This window comes from Olea europaea, unplaced genomic scaffold, assembly GCF_002742605.1.
Source record: "Olea europaea var. sylvestris unplaced genomic scaffold, O_europaea_v1 scaffold1994, whole genome shotgun sequence".
NCBI classification, from domain to species: Eukaryota; Viridiplantae; Streptophyta; class Magnoliopsida; order Lamiales; family Oleaceae; genus Olea; species Olea europaea.
In genome coordinates, this window is record NW_019237810.1 from 21,027 (window position 1) to 40,889 (window position 19,863).

A 19,863-nucleotide genomic window follows, 5' to 3' on the forward strand; every position below is an offset into this window, starting at 1 on the left:
TGAGTCTACTATTGATGTTTGTGGGTTGGAGATGTGATTCTGTGCTAAAAGAACTGTGCAAAGATATGGCTGATGTCTCGAATATAGGTTATATGGAGCATGTGATCGCGGAAAGGGGAAATTAGGCATCGAAAAAGGTAAGTTTCAATGATTATTTAGAATATTTTGACTTTCTTCTCTTGGTTTCGATTTTTTTGGTTTTGTATTTTTTGTTTTTTCTGCCGGAGATGCTAAAACTAGGAAGTCAAGCTTGATAGTGATGGCTTTCCTATTGAATAGGGCAAATCTTTAAAAGTTGTGAATCCAAGTCCACACATGATCTATTTGCTGGTTTCTTTGTCTTTAACAATCACCATTTGTCATTTATTTTATGAACACTTTTGAAGTCAAATATCTTCATACATTCTTACTTCATGCTAGGGTAGAGGGTGTATTTTGGTTATTTCAAGCCCAGGAGAGCTTATATATATATCAAGAAAGTAAAATTGCTTCTACATTTACACTCCAGGTATTAGCAATGCTTTCAATATCTTGAAGCTCTTTTTTGTAATTATTGATAAGTTCAGGACAAATGCTAACATAAATTCTCTATGCCATTCTTATTAACAGAAAAAGATCATCAATCTATCCTTAGTTGGAACCATTAGAAGAGGGAAGACACTAGCTGAGGATGAAATTATCGAAATGATGTTACTAAAGGATGAAAAGCAATGTCCAAAATACATCATGCAGGTTGATTTGGGTCGAAACAATGTTTGAAAGGTTTCTTTTCACTTCAACTCCAAACAATATTACAAGAAAAAAATATTAAATGCTAAATTTTGACATCTTGTCATGTATTCGTGTTTTGTTCCCTGACATAATTTCTATGGCATGTATTTGCTTCCAGACTTCCTTTTATATATATGTTCCATGCTTTGTTACTATTATGCATGGGTGATTATCTATCGAAATTTTGAGTCATTATCATATGGGATTGTACTTTGCTCATTAGCCCTCTTCAAAGTCATTTCTACGAAGTTAATGACGATCTTTTTCGTAATAGGCTGTCAAATATACTCAATAAACTTGATACCTCTCAATGTGAGAGATTTTCTTATTAGATCGAATCAAAATCACAACTAAATATGCTAGCTATCAATTACAATATTATTAATGATAACCTATTAAATATAATAACTTTCTTTGTATTCGAGCTTTTTTTATATTCTACTGACATCCTTCTAAATTGATACCTGTACAAACATCAATTTGCAATATGAACTGGTGATAGTGACAATGCTCGTGCCCACGAGGAATAGACCCAGACCACATTGATCATTTACGAAAATAGTGACGACAAGAGACCCAAGCATAGCAAATAAACAAATACTTAGAAACATCCAAGAACTACTCTAAAACCACTTTAAAAGCACTCTAAAGCCACTCTAATGAGCTTACAGCCCCAAGAAGAACTTTCAAAAGAAATTCACGAAGTATGTTGACCTATAATGCACCAACATGGACAAGTGTATCAGATACGTCAACATACGATTTTTCCAAAAAAGTACTGACTCGATTGTTGATTAAATTCTTTAATTTTTTTTTAATTTATATAGTAAAAATTTAGTTTTATACTTGTTATTAATTTTTCTTATTGAAATCTTTTAAATATGAGTACCTATTTGTTATTTACAAATAACTTTGAGATAAAAATATATAATATTTTCAATTAAAAAGAAAAATGTTTAGGTTAGAGTATTTGAGGAACGTCAATATCAATATGTGTTAGACATGATGATGCTATCCTAGTTGAAGTGTTCAAGCTATAGAAATACCGACCGTACATAATAATCTCTATCAGTCAGAATAACTCGATTGAACACATAATTCATGTTCCAACAAAAGTTCTAACAACTAATGCATCAATTAAGAAATCCAGCAATACATTTTCCTTGTGCAGTTAGAAGAAATCCCACCAAATAACCTAAAAAAAAAAGAAAAAAAAAACTTAAGATTTTTTAGGATTTTAAATCAAGAGCTCAACAGATACAACCTATAACCTAAGCACAACATTTAGCTTACAATCCATTGAAAGTAGCCAATTAATCCAAAATAACCAAATCCACTCCCTATAACAACCCACTTATAGACTAGCCCAATACTAAAAGCCAAGCCCATAATATCCCAATAATCAAAACCACCCACAATAGCCTATTTTTTATCTGCTTTAGCCCATTTATCTAAGCCCACTGTCCTTATACATCTACAGAATAAACATTACCAAATTTACGCCAACCCCTAACGTCCGTCATCTTTCCCAAATCGGAACCTTGGCAACTCTGACTGCTGCTCCGTTGATTACCCCATACGCTACCGGTGAAATCTCAACTTTCCACCACCACAAACCACTGCTAATTGAAGGAAAACACCATCAAATTCACCATCACATAATAGTCGCTAACCACCACCACATCAATCGTGCCACCATGCTAGCCCTATTCATCTGCCGGCTGTACCAACAGAAATGTACACACAAGCAATTGCTATTTGCCACCTTCTCTTTAACCCTAAAAAACTATTGAAAATTGCCTTCATCACAATCCAACGCTAAACCTTGACACTATGCTGTCAAGACCTTCCAATACATCCCCTAACTCCAATAAGCTAAAACAACATGCATCTCCATTAGCAGCCACCACCAGTCGATGCCTGCAATCCTTTCATACTAACCATTTGTTTACCTTTTAATGCAATCCAATTCATTAACGGAGCATAAAATATTGCAAAGGGAATAAAGAAGTAAAATGTTCGCACATCTAGTTGTTAATCAATCCACGTATCTAGTCTGGCTACGGGCTGTCAATGGAAGGCACGTGGGCAAAATAAATAAATTGTGAACTTTTATTGAATCAGTTATAAGGTAGCTAATAAGGAAATGCCACCTGTCATTTCTTGACAACGACCAAATTATCCCAACGCTTGGAGAAAAATCTATAAATACCCCATTTCATTTGAAGGAAGACATGTAATTTAAATATCTCCCATTAAATAGTTATTTCTCCCTCTTGCTCCAGTTTACACATTTAGAGTAGCAAATTTAGGAGGTGAAGCTCAAAGTTAGGTGAGAGGATTTGTTGATTGTATTTATGTTAGGTAAAATTTCACAAGTGTATGTGATCATTGACAAGTAATAGATAAAGTGAGTTTAGAGTTATCGTCCTACAATAAATAATGTTTAATTTCGCTTTACTAGTTATTATCAAGTATGATAAAGAGTAAAATCAAAAGAGATTTATTGTAATTTTTTAATCTAATTTTAACTAAGAAATCATTTAAGAGTGGTTTTAGCTAAAATGTGATGAATGTATTGGATTTCTAAATCCCCGTATTAGTGATATTTCAATTCTCGAAGCAAAAAGTAGTATTAATTTTCTAATGTTAATGACAATCAACAATTCTATTTTGTTTAATATCATAAAATATTATACCTATGCTTAACACGACCCGGTCTTATTCCTAATCAGAATTCACATGAAAAACATGTATTTAATAATAAGATTATTTCAAGCGTTGTATACTCCATACATATTATTTCTAACATCTATTATCTGTGTATTAAATATGCAGTGCTCTATTTATTGTGAGCCTCCCAACACTATGAATAGGCAACAAGTTATCTAAATGGTAAACAAGCATTTAAACAACACAGTGTAGATGCATAAATAATCAACAGACTCGAAAAATTACTTAGCTAACGAATCTTGAATTAAAAACAACTAATGATGAGGTTCATCATTCATCTAATATAATAAAAATCTTAGCTTAACGTTCTTATAATTAAATTATCCAAGAATAATAGAAAAAAATTACCCAAAAATAGGACAGATGGAATGCATAAATAATCAAGAGACTCAAGAAATTACTTAATTAATGAATCTTGACTTAAAAACAACTACTAATGAGGTTTATCATTCATCTAATACAATGAAAAATTTAGCCTAACATTTTTATAATTAAATTACCAAAGAATAATTGAAAAACTATTACCTGAAAATGAGAAAGATGGAAAAAGTAGGAGAAATTGATGTTGTTGATTCAAATCTTGAAATCGGGCTATGAATCTTCACGATTCTTGTATGATTCACCTTGAATTGATGTATAGACTTATTGTTTGCCTCCAAAATAGGTAAAATATGAAGAAATTTAGGTCAAATGGAAATCCCCATGTTTTGGTTGAGTTGATGTTTAAAGGATGGAAAAAAGATTGCATTGAATTGTTACTAAAAGTATCATTTTCTCAATTTGAACGTTTGTTATACCAAAAATAGGTCTCAATTTGAGCAATCCGTTGAAGTATCTGCCATGTTACGAAATTCTGGGCGCAATCTATAGTATAAAAGATATGCCTGTGCCTGCTTAGGAATGCCAATTTTTGGACACTTCTTAAACGTGCTCTAGAACATCTCTCATGCCTCAGAATATGTCTCAATATCCCTTTGTTTGAAAGTATAAACTTTATTCCAAATTTGATGGACTGGAGATTGCAAGAAGAATTTCGTTGTGAACTTTTGCAACATGTTATTCCAAGATAATATGCTCCCCCAAGGTAATGAGTAGAGCCATGCTTTTGTGCTATCCTTCAAAGTATGATGGAATAAACACATCTAAAAGACATCTAATGACATCCCGTCATGGTTGATGACTACACATAACATCAGAAAAGCTTGGATATGCTCCTGTGAATTTTCCGTAGCTTTCCCAAAAGTTTTGATGTTATGATGATTCTATAAGAGATTGATGACACTGGTATGATTTAGAAGTTAACCTATTCGAAGGATGAGATGATAGGAGGTAACAATAGTACAGGCATTGGATTCACATAGTCTCTACTAGTATTCGATCCTCATTGCAAATAGGTATCTGTGGAGCTGGTGGTGGTTGTTAAATCAAATGTTGAATATGATTTTTGATTTTGATTCTCAACCATTACCTTGCTTCTCTTTGTTTTCTTCTACGTTTTCTAAATGTTCTTTCGATCTTGTGGTCTACTGGAGCTAGATCATCTCGTTAGAATCTTGTAGAAGCTGATGACAACTCTAAAGAAGTGAAACAGAAAGAATTCAGATAGTATAATGAATAACTTCAAAAAAGGAGAAAAAGAAAAAAATATTGAATCTAATATAAAATAATAAACTAAAATTAAAACTATTATTTTCTAGAGAGATGCTCCTTGTCCCGGGTTGGGGGCAGGGATAAAAACAGGGGCGCCTGCCCCTGGTCGGTACCCCTCCAATAGGGGGCGCCATTGACCCTGTCCCCAACTCGAGACAGGGAGATTTATTCTATTTTCTAACAACGACGCCAAAAACTTTTTTGGTAAGATCTTTCAAGCGTATGAGTTCGTTGACAAGCAATAGATAAAGTACGCTTAGAGTTATCGGCCCACGAGAAATAATGTTTAATGGTTATTATCAAGTTCGATAAAGAGTAACATTAAAAGAGATTTGTTGTGATTTTGTAATCTAACTTTAACTAAGAAAGCAATTAAGAGTGGTTTTTAGCAAATATGTGATGAATGTATTGGATTTCTGGATCCCATTATTAGTGTTATTTCCAATTCTCGACCCATAAAAACTAGTATTATTTTCCTAATGTTAATGAAAATCAATAATTCAATTTATTTAATGTCACAAACCTACGCTTAACATGATCTGATTTTATTCCTATTCTGAATTCATATGAAAACTATGCATTTAATGGCATGCTTATTTCACGTGGTTGCAAACGCTATACATGTTATTCATAATATCTATTGTCCATGTATTAAATATGCAGTATTTTACCTATTGTGAGCCTCCCAATACTGTAAATAGGCAATAAGTTATCTAAATAGTGATCAAGCATTCAAATAACACAACGTAGATGCATAAATAATCAAGAAACTCTAGAAATTACTAAATTGACGAGTCTTGAATTAAAAACAACTAATAAAGCTTGTCTTCTGTCTAGTACAATGAAAATTTTAGTCTAACATTTTTAAAATTAAATTACACAAGAATAATTGAAAAAAATATCAATCAGGAATAAGAAATATGGAAGAATTAGGAGAAATCTACGTTCTAGACTCAAATCTTGAAATTGAGCTATGAATTTTCAAAATCCTTGTGTTATTTACCTTGGATAGACGTATAGACTTATTCTTTACCTCCAAAATACGTAAAATATGATGAAATTTAGGTCGAATGCAGGATCTCTACGTTCTGGTCGAATTTCAGTATTTAAAAGATACTAAAAAGATTGCATTGAATTGTCACCCAAAAAAAAAGGAAAATTGGATTTTTTCCATTTAGGTATAGCTAAGGCGCGCAACTGGCTTGTTTGGGGAGCCTCAGGTTCCCCTAGAAGTACCTGCTCTGCAGGTCTAGGCGCGCACCTAGGATTGTACTGAGCAATTTTCAGTATTTTTTATTATAACTTTCTTTCTCAATACTTGATTAAGGTGATTAAAAAATATGTTCGAAAGCTAACTCTTGAGGTGATTGAAAATGTATTGGAAAGCTAACCCAAAGGGATATAAGAATATCATTTTTGAAATTCACAATTTGCTATACCAAAGACGGGTCTCAATTTGAGGTTGAAAATCGGCTGAAAATCCAAAGTATAACTCTTATGGATAGAAATTGACGTTTGATAATATTTTGCCTACATTTCAGGTTTTTTTTTTTAACTTATTTTCTCATCCAATTGGTCTATATCACTCTCGAATCTTCATCATGAGGTCCATTACAACTTTTGAGTATTTGTAATTTAGTCCTCACACTTTGAATTTCGCCATTCTTCTCTATTTTAGCTCGTTTTCTCCAATTCTTTACCCAATTATGAGTGTTACCTATTAAAAACAATAAATAACAAATTAGATAGTATGTCAATTAAGGAATTATAAAATATCATTATTAAAGGCCCCGAATAAATCCATAAAATACACTTATCAATTTACATTGATCGTTGATTGTAATTGTTTATCAATAAAATCATTTGATCTAGTTTTTACCGTCAATAGTTCATATTCATAGTTTATAACACTGAGGTAGAGTATGAGGTCTTTGCCGTCTAACTATTAGGATATCAACCCATTGGAGTGTAGGTATATTGTAATTCCTAATTGATATCGATGATGTCAGTTTCCAATTTAAGGTTTGAAAATGAATCAACCATAACTTGGAAAAGATGAAAATACATTAAGAAAGCTTAAGACATTGCTATTATTCGAAGACTTAAATTAGAAATGCATAGCCACCTCGCCAACCTGGCTTTGACACTTCTACACAAAACATTTTAATTGGAGTCTTATCTTTACAATATAATTTTCTGAATTGTGTGTCCAAAAAAATTTAGTATATAAGTGTAAAAATGAGCAAAGATTAATAACATTGAATGTAATAAAAAAGTAATGCAACATTCAAAAATAGTTGTCTATATAATTACCTGAAGTTTTATCACAAAGGTAAATTTACCATTGTCTTCACAAAAAAAAAATAATAAAATAAAATAATAATAATAATAATAATAATAATAATAATAATAATAATAATAAAATGAAATAATAAAAATAAAAATCAAATGTATAAAGATAAAGGAAAGAATTCTTCATTTTTTTATTATTATTTTTTAAAACCCACGTCAAAGTGATTGGCAAAAAGTTGGGAGGCGGGTTGGGATAGTAGGGAAGAAAATTTTCATTTTTATTATTATTCTTCATCATTTAATTTTTTTGTTTATTTGTCACAACCTATTTAAAAAATAACATTTTTCAACTTCATTTCAAATAATCTCTCCCACACAAACACTAAGGGTCCGGTTGATTGCAAATATGAAATTTGAGTAGAAAGAAAACGAATTCTAGGAAATTGAATTGCCTAAAAATTATTTTACTGTGAATTGTTAATTATTATGTTTGATTGGTATAATTTTTCACGTGAAAAAGTTAAAATAAAAGTATTTTTGGTGTTCGTTTGGCTTTGTTTTACATGAAAATTGTCAATTAAAGAAATAAAATTTACTGATACTAGGGATAGAATTTGTTTCCATTGCCCAAAAAAATCAAGAAAATCATCTATCTTTTGGTACTCATTTGACTTTGTTTTACATGAAAATTGTCAATTTGTTTCCATTGCAAAATAAAAATAAAAACATCTACTAGCAGCCTAGAAAATGAATTAATTCATTTTCATCAATTTGGTGAAAAATGGCTGAGGTGGCATGAAGGTGGAAAAGTGAATTGCCTAAAAAAATATATCTATAAAACATGCATTTTTGGTGGGATTTCCATTTTCTATGGAAAGCGGGCCTCATCAAACAGAGCCTAATAAAATTATAACTTGTTAATGGGTAATTATATTCAGACATCATTTCATCTGTTAACTACACTAGATTTTAAATTTTATGAACGCCTTAACTTAACATTTTTCAATTATGTCCCTTACCTTTTTTTTCTTTTTCTTTTTTTTTTTGGCACAAATTTTTACCTTCGACTTTCTCTTATTTTGTAAATTGTGTCATTGATAGTAATTTTCTTCAAAAAAATTTCGTAAAAAGACTCGGCCTTTGTTTGGGAAGAATTTATACATTGTTTAATTTATAAATAAATAAATAAATATGAGCGGTAAATATTTGAATAGTACTTGTAGATCCATTGAATATGAGACATAAAATGAAGTTTGAACAATTTACTAATGATTTATAATTTTTTCAACTAGAGGCTTATTTGTCTATCTCATTTTTTATAAGCAAAATAAAAAAAACAAATTCAAAGTTGTAATAAAATATTTGGTCATCATTTCAAAACACAATGACAAAATATTTGGACAAAAATCATTATCAGCAATATAATGTGGTAATTTAATTAAGTAAAAAATATATATTATTCCGATATACCTTCTCCCAGTTAATTAAGGAATGTTGTTTCCACAATGAAAAATGTGATGAAAAATTTTCTTGCGATTTCTAATCGTGATTTATATAGTGTCAACTTTGATGTAATTATTATTACCACTATTTAATTAATAACAAGGTAAAATTGTTCCATGTGACCTCGAAAGAGCAAATATTACGTTATGAAGATTGGGGACCAATATGTTAAACACGTCAAAGTTCGGGAACATCCTCATATTAATTTAATAATTTTTTATTACTGAAACGACGCTGTAAGAGACGGACATGCAGTTGGTGAACAAGTTGAAAAAAAATAAAGAATAAAAAAACTTTGCTACTTGTACAGTTTTCATTACACCTTTAGACACGATCCGTCCCGAATCACCTTAATAGATTCGACTCGTGCCGTGCGCCGATGGCTAATACCAGCTAAACGCTGGACTCACCACCAAGGAGATTTTGACTTGCTTAGTTGAAAAATATTTTTAACAAAATTTTAATAGAGTTTCTCTTAAAATATGAACTAAATCACCTGAACAATAATCAATTTTTCCTCAAATCCACACCTATAATATTAATCAGGGTACGTCAGTTCTTCAAAATACAAACTATTCAAATAAAATGTTGGCAAATAAATATTTACCCGCTTTACAACCAACAATTATCAAATATACTAAAGATACTAAATATACAATAAACCCATGATAACATTTTCTAACATAAGCTACATATAACCCAAGAAATAGGTACTACCTAATCTGATGAAATAGGCCATACAACTAATGACGTGTGGCTCAATTCGGCGAATTGGCAAACTCTAATACTGCTCAACTCGGCTACATCTGATATTGAAAAAGGTGAAAAGAAATACGAGCTTACAGCTTAGTGAGTGAATAATTTGCAAATAAGTATACTTTTCTTTTATGCATATTTTCTGAAAATTCTAGCTATATTAAAATTTTGAGACATTCTGAAATTTGGTAACACTTCTAAAACTCAACATGATTGCATTGTAAAATTCTTTGTTCTTAATTCTAAATAAGGAACTGCAAAGTATAATTACATAAATAATTTGATATCCATGAAAATCTATAAAATATTGCTGCTACTCAACATTATAAGCCGAAAGCTTTATTCTGGAAACTGAATTAACTGAATTCTATAATTTGAAATCTAATAAGCTGTAGAAATACTGAAAAATCACACCAAAAAGGTGCCTAATGAATAGCCTTACTCATTTACAGAGCAATCTCGATGTACAAGGCAAAGCCATTCAAATATGATAATCTAATATCCATAAGCTGAACTGTAAACGGAGAAATGTAAGCTGAAGACTAATAATCCACTATATATTTAAAATTCACATCAAAATATACCCCATATAAACATCTACAAATGATCTAAAAGCTATAAAATTATATGCATATAAACTGTCTTATCAATACTCTGTACACGGCCGTAGCCCCTCAGTGCACAAGATGGAAACAATATAATCATCCTTATAAATGGCTGCAGCCCCCAGTGTATAATAGGTACTTTTACCTATGGCCATAGCCCCTTGGTGGATAAGAGTTATCCTTACACATGGCTGTAAACCCTCAATGTATAGGAGTTAAATACATGACTCTAGTATACGGTTGTAACCCCTCAGTGCACTAGAGTAAGATAATTACATCCCTTATTTTCTGATAATTTCAAAACAATCATGCTCATTTACTAATTTCTGGAAAATAAGACATTTCATGTAATTAATATGCTTCTATAAAATAAAAAGAAAATCTGCTTTTTGGGAAAGTAGGTTCTCCAATCACCAAGACAAGTTATAGGCTATGAATGCTAATAAACTTTTCCAATATCTTAGTCACCACCTTGTTGAAATTTGAAATTAAGTAATCCCCAAGCTTGAGCTCCAATTCGTACTTATCTGACCTCTCTTCTTCTTCCCTTTTTCTTCCTTTCTTTCTTATTCTTTTCCTTTTTCGTTTTTCTTTTCCTTTTTTCTTCTCTTTCTCGGCCTTCACGCTTCATTGCCCGATTTTTCTAGTATGTGTGTGCATGTTTTTGGGAGACAAAATGGTCAAAGGTTGAATATAAAGGCCCACTTACTAAAAATTGCAAGGGAAGTTCCTCAACTCCATTTTAATATAACATTTAATCCTTCTAACTTCCCTTAATATAAATGTAAATTCCCAACTTTAAATTATATCCAATTAAACACTCATATATTGCCAATTATAAAATAAACCCCAAATTTTTATTAACTTTGACATTGACTAGTCAATTTTTGATTTTTGACCAAGAAAAATTGAATTGTAACACCTTTAGTGAACAAGTAAAAAAAACTAAGCCGCGTAGCAGAAGCGAAGAGAAATGACTGTCCAACGGGATCTTCGGCCTTCAACTGAATGCCTTTTACATGCATTGAGCACTTTTACATAGCAACTAACGTAAAAATCAAACCCTCACCATATATTAAATGTATACTGTATCTTCATATATGTATATCATGTATTGATTGGGAAAGGAAACATGTTTGGAAATTTTGTTGTTCCTTTTGAATTTTAGGACTCCAATAATTTCAAAGATGCACTCAATTTTAGACAATATGATAATTGTAAAGCGTCTTCTCTTTCGAAGACTCCAGTTGGTTGTAATGTTTTAGTATAAATACATTATTAATATATCATTCTTTTGACATCCAAACCTAGCACTTTCAACCCATTTTTTTTCTTTATATGGTATCATAGCCAAATTAAACTTGCACTTTTTTTCCAGTTCATAAATCCGCAAATGGCCTCACCTGAAACAAATTTCTCTCCCCTCAACTTTGTAAGCAAAGGCACAAATGGATCCTTTAACCTACGTTATCTTCTACCTGCCTCCTTCAAGCTTGAAGGATCTAACTATCTAGGATGGCAATCGTTGTCTCTACCATTTTCCAACCAATTGCGGTCAATGATGGCTCATATAAAGTATTAGTTACAGACACTTGCACAAGGTAGTTGCACCATTTATGACTATCTTCAAATTGCTAAGTGCTAAGGCTCTTGCCGATCAAAGGACTGCAGCGGGTTTTGTCCTCCAATACTGTCATTTTGCACTCATTTTTAATAAGTAGAAGAATAGTCTCTCACAGAAAAAAGAGACCTCCCTGCAAACAAATTGGCCCACACCAAATACTCGAAATGATGGTTCCTCCAATGTCCCGCAATATACACAAGCGTCAATTTCGAATCAGGGACAATATTCACTAGGAAATCGGCCCATATGTCAAATATGTGGGAATACAGGTCATACTGCTCTTGACTACTTCCACATATTTTATTTTTCATACCAAGGCCGACATCCTCGTGCCAAGCTTGCAGCAATGGTCGTTGAATCTAACGGTGCTTATAAGCACCAAGTATGGCATGCTGAAGTTTGAGCACCAAGTATGGCATGTTGAAGGTTGGGCCATTATGTTCTATATAAAGGCCCATTAGAGATGAATTATGCTCCTTTGCCATATAAATGGTGACAAAAGTAGTGATCGATTAGAGATTGCATTATTAGATGCAAAGCCAACAAGACGATCTCGGGTCCCATCAAAAAAGGGAAAAGTAGAACCCGAAAAAGGGGAAAAAAAAATAATCCAACTATTTATCTAAACATTTTAACATTTTATTTTTTAACTACACTTCGACCCAAGTTGAGTTTCGTTTCAACCCATTAGCTATTGAGGTTCTTGATCTTTTCTTTTCAATGCTAGTCTAATTTTTAAAACACTAATTTTACTTGTAAAGTCTCAACCACCTTGATCACTGTCACAAGTTAGCTTCCGTCTGAACCCCATTATTTCAATTTATAATTTCTGAAATATTATTTTTTTGAAGAATGTATGTGAAAAGGGAAAAAAAAGGTTTTTAATTTATGTGTAATATTATTTTATAGAAGATCGTGTGATTGAAAATAAAAGAGAAAAAATTATAATTTGAAATAATGGGAGCCAAACGGGACTAGTTGAATTGAATATGCCTTTAATAAGAAACTAGCACACACTTGGAAATAAAACATATCTTATCCTATTCTATATATATAAAAGAACGAATCTTTGGTGGACACATGTCGCAATTTCAGCTCCGTGCATTTTTTATTTTTTATAATGGGCTTTATTTTGGGCCCTTATTTTTTATAATATGGTATCCAATACGCATTTTAATCAGATTGCTTAGGGCAAATTCAATTTTTTCGACGGAATATTACTCGCCGGCATCGCCTCTTGTTAGGGTTCTATCTCAAAAGTATTTGCCTTTTAGGTTTTGAAGGAAAAAAAGGTTCTTTTCTTAGTTCTTTTGAGAATCAAATTCAGGGGTTTTTCATTTGTTGGCTATTTGTCGAAGCTTTGATTTTTCTACGGCGAGATGAAGCTGCGGTAAAAATTAGATGAAGTCTCAGACAGGTGAATCGAAAGAAGAATGAAGGCAACTGGCGGCAGAACACAACCGGCGAACCCTTCGTATTTATGTTGTATGTATATGCATTTTCTTGATTTCTCCATACAAATCCTTGTAAACATCGTAGATTCTAACATACGTTTTGGTCTTTTTCAGTATACTTTTTGATTCTCATGTTCTTTTAAAAAATTAATAACCTCCAATTGCTTTGGGAATTTTCACAGGCAAACAGAAGAAGGGCATAAACCCAGAGCTATGGCAAGCTTGCGTTGGTCCACTGGTAAACCTGTTGGCAGCTGGGGATTCTTCAGTCGGCTTCGTTTTGCCTCAGAGCCTACTCTTCTTTCACTCAGACATCTCCCAAGGCAAGTTTTTTCAGAAAAAAATTAACTAATATTGCATCTTGATTATGTATAATTATTTAAATTCTGTTGTTGTTATACAGTAATTGCATATTTTATTGACGTTTTAATTGGAAAATTTTGTTGCCCAGATGGACTCTGAGAGCTATATGTTTGGACCCTATAAGATTGACTCAAAGGAAGTGTTTTACTATACAGAGAATGTTTCAATATCGGGCAACGTTGGGCTACTAGCTGCGGCGAGGGCGTTGGAGGTTTACATGCTATTCTTCTTTTTTTCATTTTTGTATTTTCACTAGGGAATTGATACAATTTTCATATTAATGGCGATTAGGAATCAGAGGTTGATCACCAAACTCTCCCCTTTCTGCCCTAAATCCTGTCATTTCTGTCTCTTTTTTTAATAGATGTTTTGGTTTGTCTTCCATTATTTTGTTTATCACCTAATGAATTTTATTGAATGGTGTTGCGTTCATCTATGTGAAGGAATTAGAATTTTCAATTGATATTTGACGGTAATATTTGTTCGGTTCAATTTTGCCAGTCGTGACAGGTTGCATTTTGATTATTGAAGTTTCTCCCAGCCTCCCCTACGCCCATTGAAATAATACTCCCAATAATTATGTAATCACAGTTATCTTCATTGCTTTACTGTGGTTTATGATTTAATGAATTTTTCCAATTCAAGCAGCTTCTGAAAATCCTTTCAAGGGAATTTTTACTGCGCTTCCCAAGCCCGGAGGAAGCGAGTTTGGTAAGTTTTACAGCCTTCCTGCTTTGAATGATCCTAGAATTGGTATGTGACTAATTTTTGCACCACTTGATTTCTACTATCCATTTTCCATTTATGTTTCATCTCCTCTTCTAATTGATATCATGAGTTTTTGGCGTTGCTGGAGACATTTTAGGCTATTCATGAGATGTCTAGATAATTTTTATCATATTGAGTGTTGATGTTTATGTTTATTTTACTTCAAAATGAATCTTACATTTCTTATCTGTGACATTTTAGGCCATTCATGAGTTGCATTTGAATTATATTCTTATGATATGTGCTTTGATGATCTGAATGCGCTCAAAGTTGTTGCTTTAATGTGCAATTTTCAAAATTTTCTCATGTGAGGTGTTGTTAGATTACTCTATGACGAGACTTTGGCAACGATATTAATCTCCCCTTCACATGTTTGTCAACCCATTTACTGCAATAGACTGAAAACCAATAGTTTAGGGCGGAAATAAGAGGATCAAATTCATCTTGAGGAGTATGTATGATTTCCTTTATTGTATAGGTTCCAAAGTGCAGTTCAAATCTTAATTTTGAAGTACTGGAACGAAGTGGTTGGTGGAATGAAAACATTGGAAACCTATTGAAACTTTTTATCTTGTTAGTTGAAGCACTCATGTTTCTTTAAGCCAATGCACTAAAACACGTAGTCTGTTGCACTTCTATTTAATCTTCAAATTTTTTTTTTAATGATCATTTAGCGTATGTTTGGGGGGTGATTATAATTTGTTCAAATTATAATTAGATAGAAACGAGTGGTAAAATAAATGAGGAGTACATGTTGGTCCCATTTGATAAAAAGTAGGTTTGACTAGAAGTGATTGAAAAAATACGTACCACACATGCTTTAATTCAACCGTATGCAAAAAAATTTCAATGCCTCTTCCTTTTCTTTTATTTACACCGCAATAAAGTTTACAACTCCAGTATTTTGTCTGAAAGCATCAGTGGAAATCTTTTCTAGGATTAACCGACACCTTCTTATGATGTGTAAGATACACTTATTTTGTCCCATTATACATAATCTTTGATAGAGCTTTTGCTTAGGGGGAGTGTTGTTTAGTCCTTCACTTTTAATTGCGGTCATTGTAACCCTTCAAAGCAAGCACTGGTTTTAAGCTGTGGCAAATATTAGCTTTATAGGAAGTGTATAAGTATTAATTTATAGTTCCATTTTCCTGTAAGCACTACGCGTGGATCAAATGATACTAAATGCCAGATATGATAAAGTGTATTTTGCACGTATATGAGCGGATTGTTAGTAATATGGTAATACCTTTATAATGACATCAGAGAAATCATTTTCACGGTCCACGAAGTGTTTTTCTTTAACGTTCGTCATCAAGCAGTTAATTTGGTTTGTTAGTTTTTAACATTGAACATGTATCCTTGAGCAGTCGGTAAACTTATGTACCACATATCTCTGTGTAAAGCATTAACAATGTGTGTGAGAGAGAGAGAGAGAGGGAGGGAGGGAGGGAGTGAATTATGATTTCATCCGAACCCAGTGGGAGAGTTGCATGCACCACTAATCCAACTGTAGTCCATCCCTATCTGTTCAGTGTTATTTACTTTGCAGTGCATCATATTTTTGGGTCCAAAACATTTGCTGTGGTAAATTATCTCTAACTTTTATTTTTGGTATGGGAAAGTATAGTTATTATTTTCAATTGAGTGCAAACATGAGAAATTTGCTCAAGAAGAAGCTAGCTGATGCTGATGTATAAGATAAATATCAAAATTACCTATTCAAATTTTTAGAGAAGAATGAAACTGAATATATGCGCATTCAGAGACACAAAATGGGTGTTGATGATTTTGAGTTACTGACAATGATTGGAAAGGGTGCTTTTGGGGAGTTAAAGATTTTTGCTGAAAATATGACTGACTTGACCAAATGATAAGATCTCTATTATCAATAATTAGTTCCGCATTTACTATCTAATATTTGATATGCAAAATTTATAAATCATGTACAAAATGTCAAACTTCATTCTTAAGCACACATTCTAATAGATCCAAAAGTATTATCCACAACCCATTTATAAACAGACCGTTTATAAATTCTTCCAACCGGACTTTGTACTTCAATTTTTTCCTGTCCTTTTTTATGACCATCTAAAAGTCATTATTGTCACTTGGGTGTAATAGCTATATGTTTTGATGCTAAGCATAACATCTAAATATGCCAATCGTCTTGACATATTGCCCTTCACCAATGATGAAGAGCCAAAGAGGCACTTCTGTTTTTGTCTCCTTGATGCCTCATACACACCATAGGGTAATATATTATACTGGGAGTCTTTAATGAGTACACTTGGGTGAAATAACTATTAAAAGCTGAATACAAAAGGTGTAGATGTTACTAATGCATATAATGATTCCGAAGTTGTTTCAACTGTGTAGTTTATTACTGCTTGAGATTGTGAACATCTGAAGCAATTTGCCTTCGAGTTCACATGACTCCTTTTGTTACCTCTCTCAATAGAAAACATTAATCTCTATGTTTTGATCATTTTCTACATGGCCAGCTTATTGAATAGTATTTGACAGGGTAGACATCCCTTCAAAGTGTGTTGTAGTATTTGTATGGCAGCATAAAGTAAATGTCTTGCGAGGTTATGGGTGTTGGGTTTTGAATCCAAAATCACCACCATATATTAATGTGTGGAATTAATAGGTCCTAAATAACTATGTTAACTAAATGCCAAAGTATGTTGTTTTCGTTCGCTTATTTAGTTGATTAATTAGTGCAATTACATTCAAGACAATGGTATCTCCAACTTTGATTAATTCTATTTGGGAGTGCTTGATAAATGCAATTTGTGCACTTATTTAGGCCACATTATTAAACTTTAAGTCATTAAATTATTAATTTATATTTAACTTTGATCAATTTTCTTTTTATTTTCAGTGATGGACTTGCCGGAAGCAATTGGAGAGAAAAGGACGATTATCGAATAAAAATGCAATTTTGGGATCAAACTCAACGTGCTAGAAATTAAAAGACTTAAGTGCATTAATTATAAGGAAATGAGGCCTTGAAAGATAAATTGTACCTAATTGGGCCTCAAATAAATGGAAAGTGAAAAATAATATTTGGGCCTCAATAATTGTAGAAAATGGGCTGCCTTGGGATTTATAAAAGATAGATAGAAAACGGCAGCCAGGAGAAAAAGGAAAATGGAAGAAAAACCTAAAAGAGAATTTAGTCTTCTTTGGGGAGTCAACAAAAACGGCTGCTAGGGGGGAGAAAAGAGGAGAATTTGGACGGCTGCTGGTAGAAAGAAATTGAGTAACAGTAGGGCTGCCAAACTATATTATATATATACACATTGGGAGGCCGCTAACGGAGTTGCTGGGGAATTAAAAAGGCAGCTGCTTGGAGGAAAATAAAAGTTGGCGTTGAAAGTCAGGCATTGCAGGCTGTGGGAAGAAAGGAAGGGAAGAATTCTTGGGGCTTTGCTTTGGAATTCAATCACAGTGGCCAGCCAAATTAAAGGAAGCAAAACGGGAGAATAATCTAGAGAAAACTGGTCCCTTTTTGGTAACAGTAGGGCTGCCAAACTATATTATATATATACACATTGGGAGGCCGCTAACGGAGTTGCTGGGGAATTAATCTATAGACAAAAAGGCAGCCAATTGGGGGATTAATACACATTGATACACACGGAACCGAGAGGAAGAAAAACCATAGAAAAGCTGGTTGGAAATAAGAGATTTCACATTGGATTCCAAGAAAGGCTGCCGGCTGAGTTTTTTGTGCAACTTTCTTCAATAATTGTGCAAGGAGCTTGAAAATTGAATCACTTCCCGTCGATTTTCGGTGATTTCCTTCCACTTTTATTTGTTTAATTCAACATGATGCTAGGCTAAATCTTTACATATTTGCGCACCATTAGGATAATAAATTGCTTATTCGTAGTGTTGGAAAACTCATGATAGCTAGAGAACTATTATTAGGACACACGGACAATAAATATTAGGAATAATATTTGTGACGTTTATGATTATATGTGAATTTTTAAATGTCAATGCATGTTTGCCATATGAATTTGGATTAGGAATATGATCGTCTTGTGGTAATCATAGGTTTATCATATCTTAGAAAAGAATAATAAATAAAAGTGAAATTATCGATTGTCGCAATGGCAAAAAATTTACGTAGTTATTACTGGTTGAGAATTAGAATTAAGTATTGATCATTGGCGTCAAAAATCTAATACGTTGACACATTTGATTTTTAAACCAACTTTCATTGTTTTCGCAAGTTTTAGTTATAAAAATTCGTTAGCTATTCATTCGATCTTTTTTATTACAAACACGAATTTAAATATATCAAATATATTAGAATTGATCATTATTTCATGTGGGACAATAACTCTTTCATCATGATCATTACTTATACAACGAACCCATATGTTTGTGAAATTTTGACGAACAGTGCTTATTAACTCTAACTTTAACCTATGTTTGTCTCTTTCTTTTCTACTGCATTAAATATTAGCATCAAGTTTAGATTAAATTGATTTCATATACTTCTATAACAACTTAATCTACTTTGGTCCGGTGTAAATATAGGTGCTGACCTTTTATTCTACATTTTCTGAAAGGGATTGCTTTTGAAGAAGAATGCAAAATTTCTGAACTTTAAGAATGATTTTTGTTTTTGGAAATGGGATTGCTTCTAACAAAATCCATTGCTTTGAGACCTGTTTTTTTTTGTAAGTCAGTAAATCTTGTTTAACACGGTCATCCATATTTTATAGGCTCTTCAACATGCAAAAGAAGCCCTGAGGTTACGAAAGAAGCTTTTAGCTAAAATGTTTTTTTTACTTAATTGTGAAAAGGAAAGAATTTTATGAATAAGAGTGGAAATGTTAAAGGAATACATGAGTATTGAGGCGTTAGAGATTTCTTATCTAGTAACGATTGATTTTTTTTTGGGGGGGGAGCAATTCTTGTGAATTTGACTACATTATTACTCCTTGGAATGTACTTAGCATTTACCTTGATCGCGTCTTTTAGGTATAGAATTCTTTAATTCAAATATTTTGGTTAAAACTTTATATGAAATAATGTTTCTGTTATATATCATTATTTTATTTCAATTATTTGTGAGTCAGAGGTTGCAAGCATAAATGAGAATATAGGAATTGCGCAAGAAGCTCAAACTTCTTTACTATGGGAAAAAGCATCTTCCAATTTCAGGTTTGACACTTTTTGGAATTTATTTTTCTTCTATGTTCAGATGATTGCTTTATTTTTTTTCCCCTTACTTTATCATAATTTAACCAAAGATATTAATGGTATGTTTGATTGCAAGTATGAAATTTACATGAAAAGAAAATAATTTCTAGGAAAATTG

General features: G+C 32.3%; 1 long non-coding RNA gene across 1 annotated transcript; it reads left to right on the forward strand.

Annotated features, from left to right (window-relative positions):
* The first annotated feature begins 13,840 nt into the window (after positions 1-13,840).
* On the forward strand, positions 13,841-18,040 carry LOC111379473. The gene is made up of 3 exons (XR_002700050.1): positions 13,841-13,962; positions 14,400-14,462; positions 17,407-18,040. It is a non-coding gene; the product is annotated as an uncharacterized LOC111379473 (long non-coding RNA).
* Positions 18,041-19,863: the final 1,823 nt, after the last annotated feature.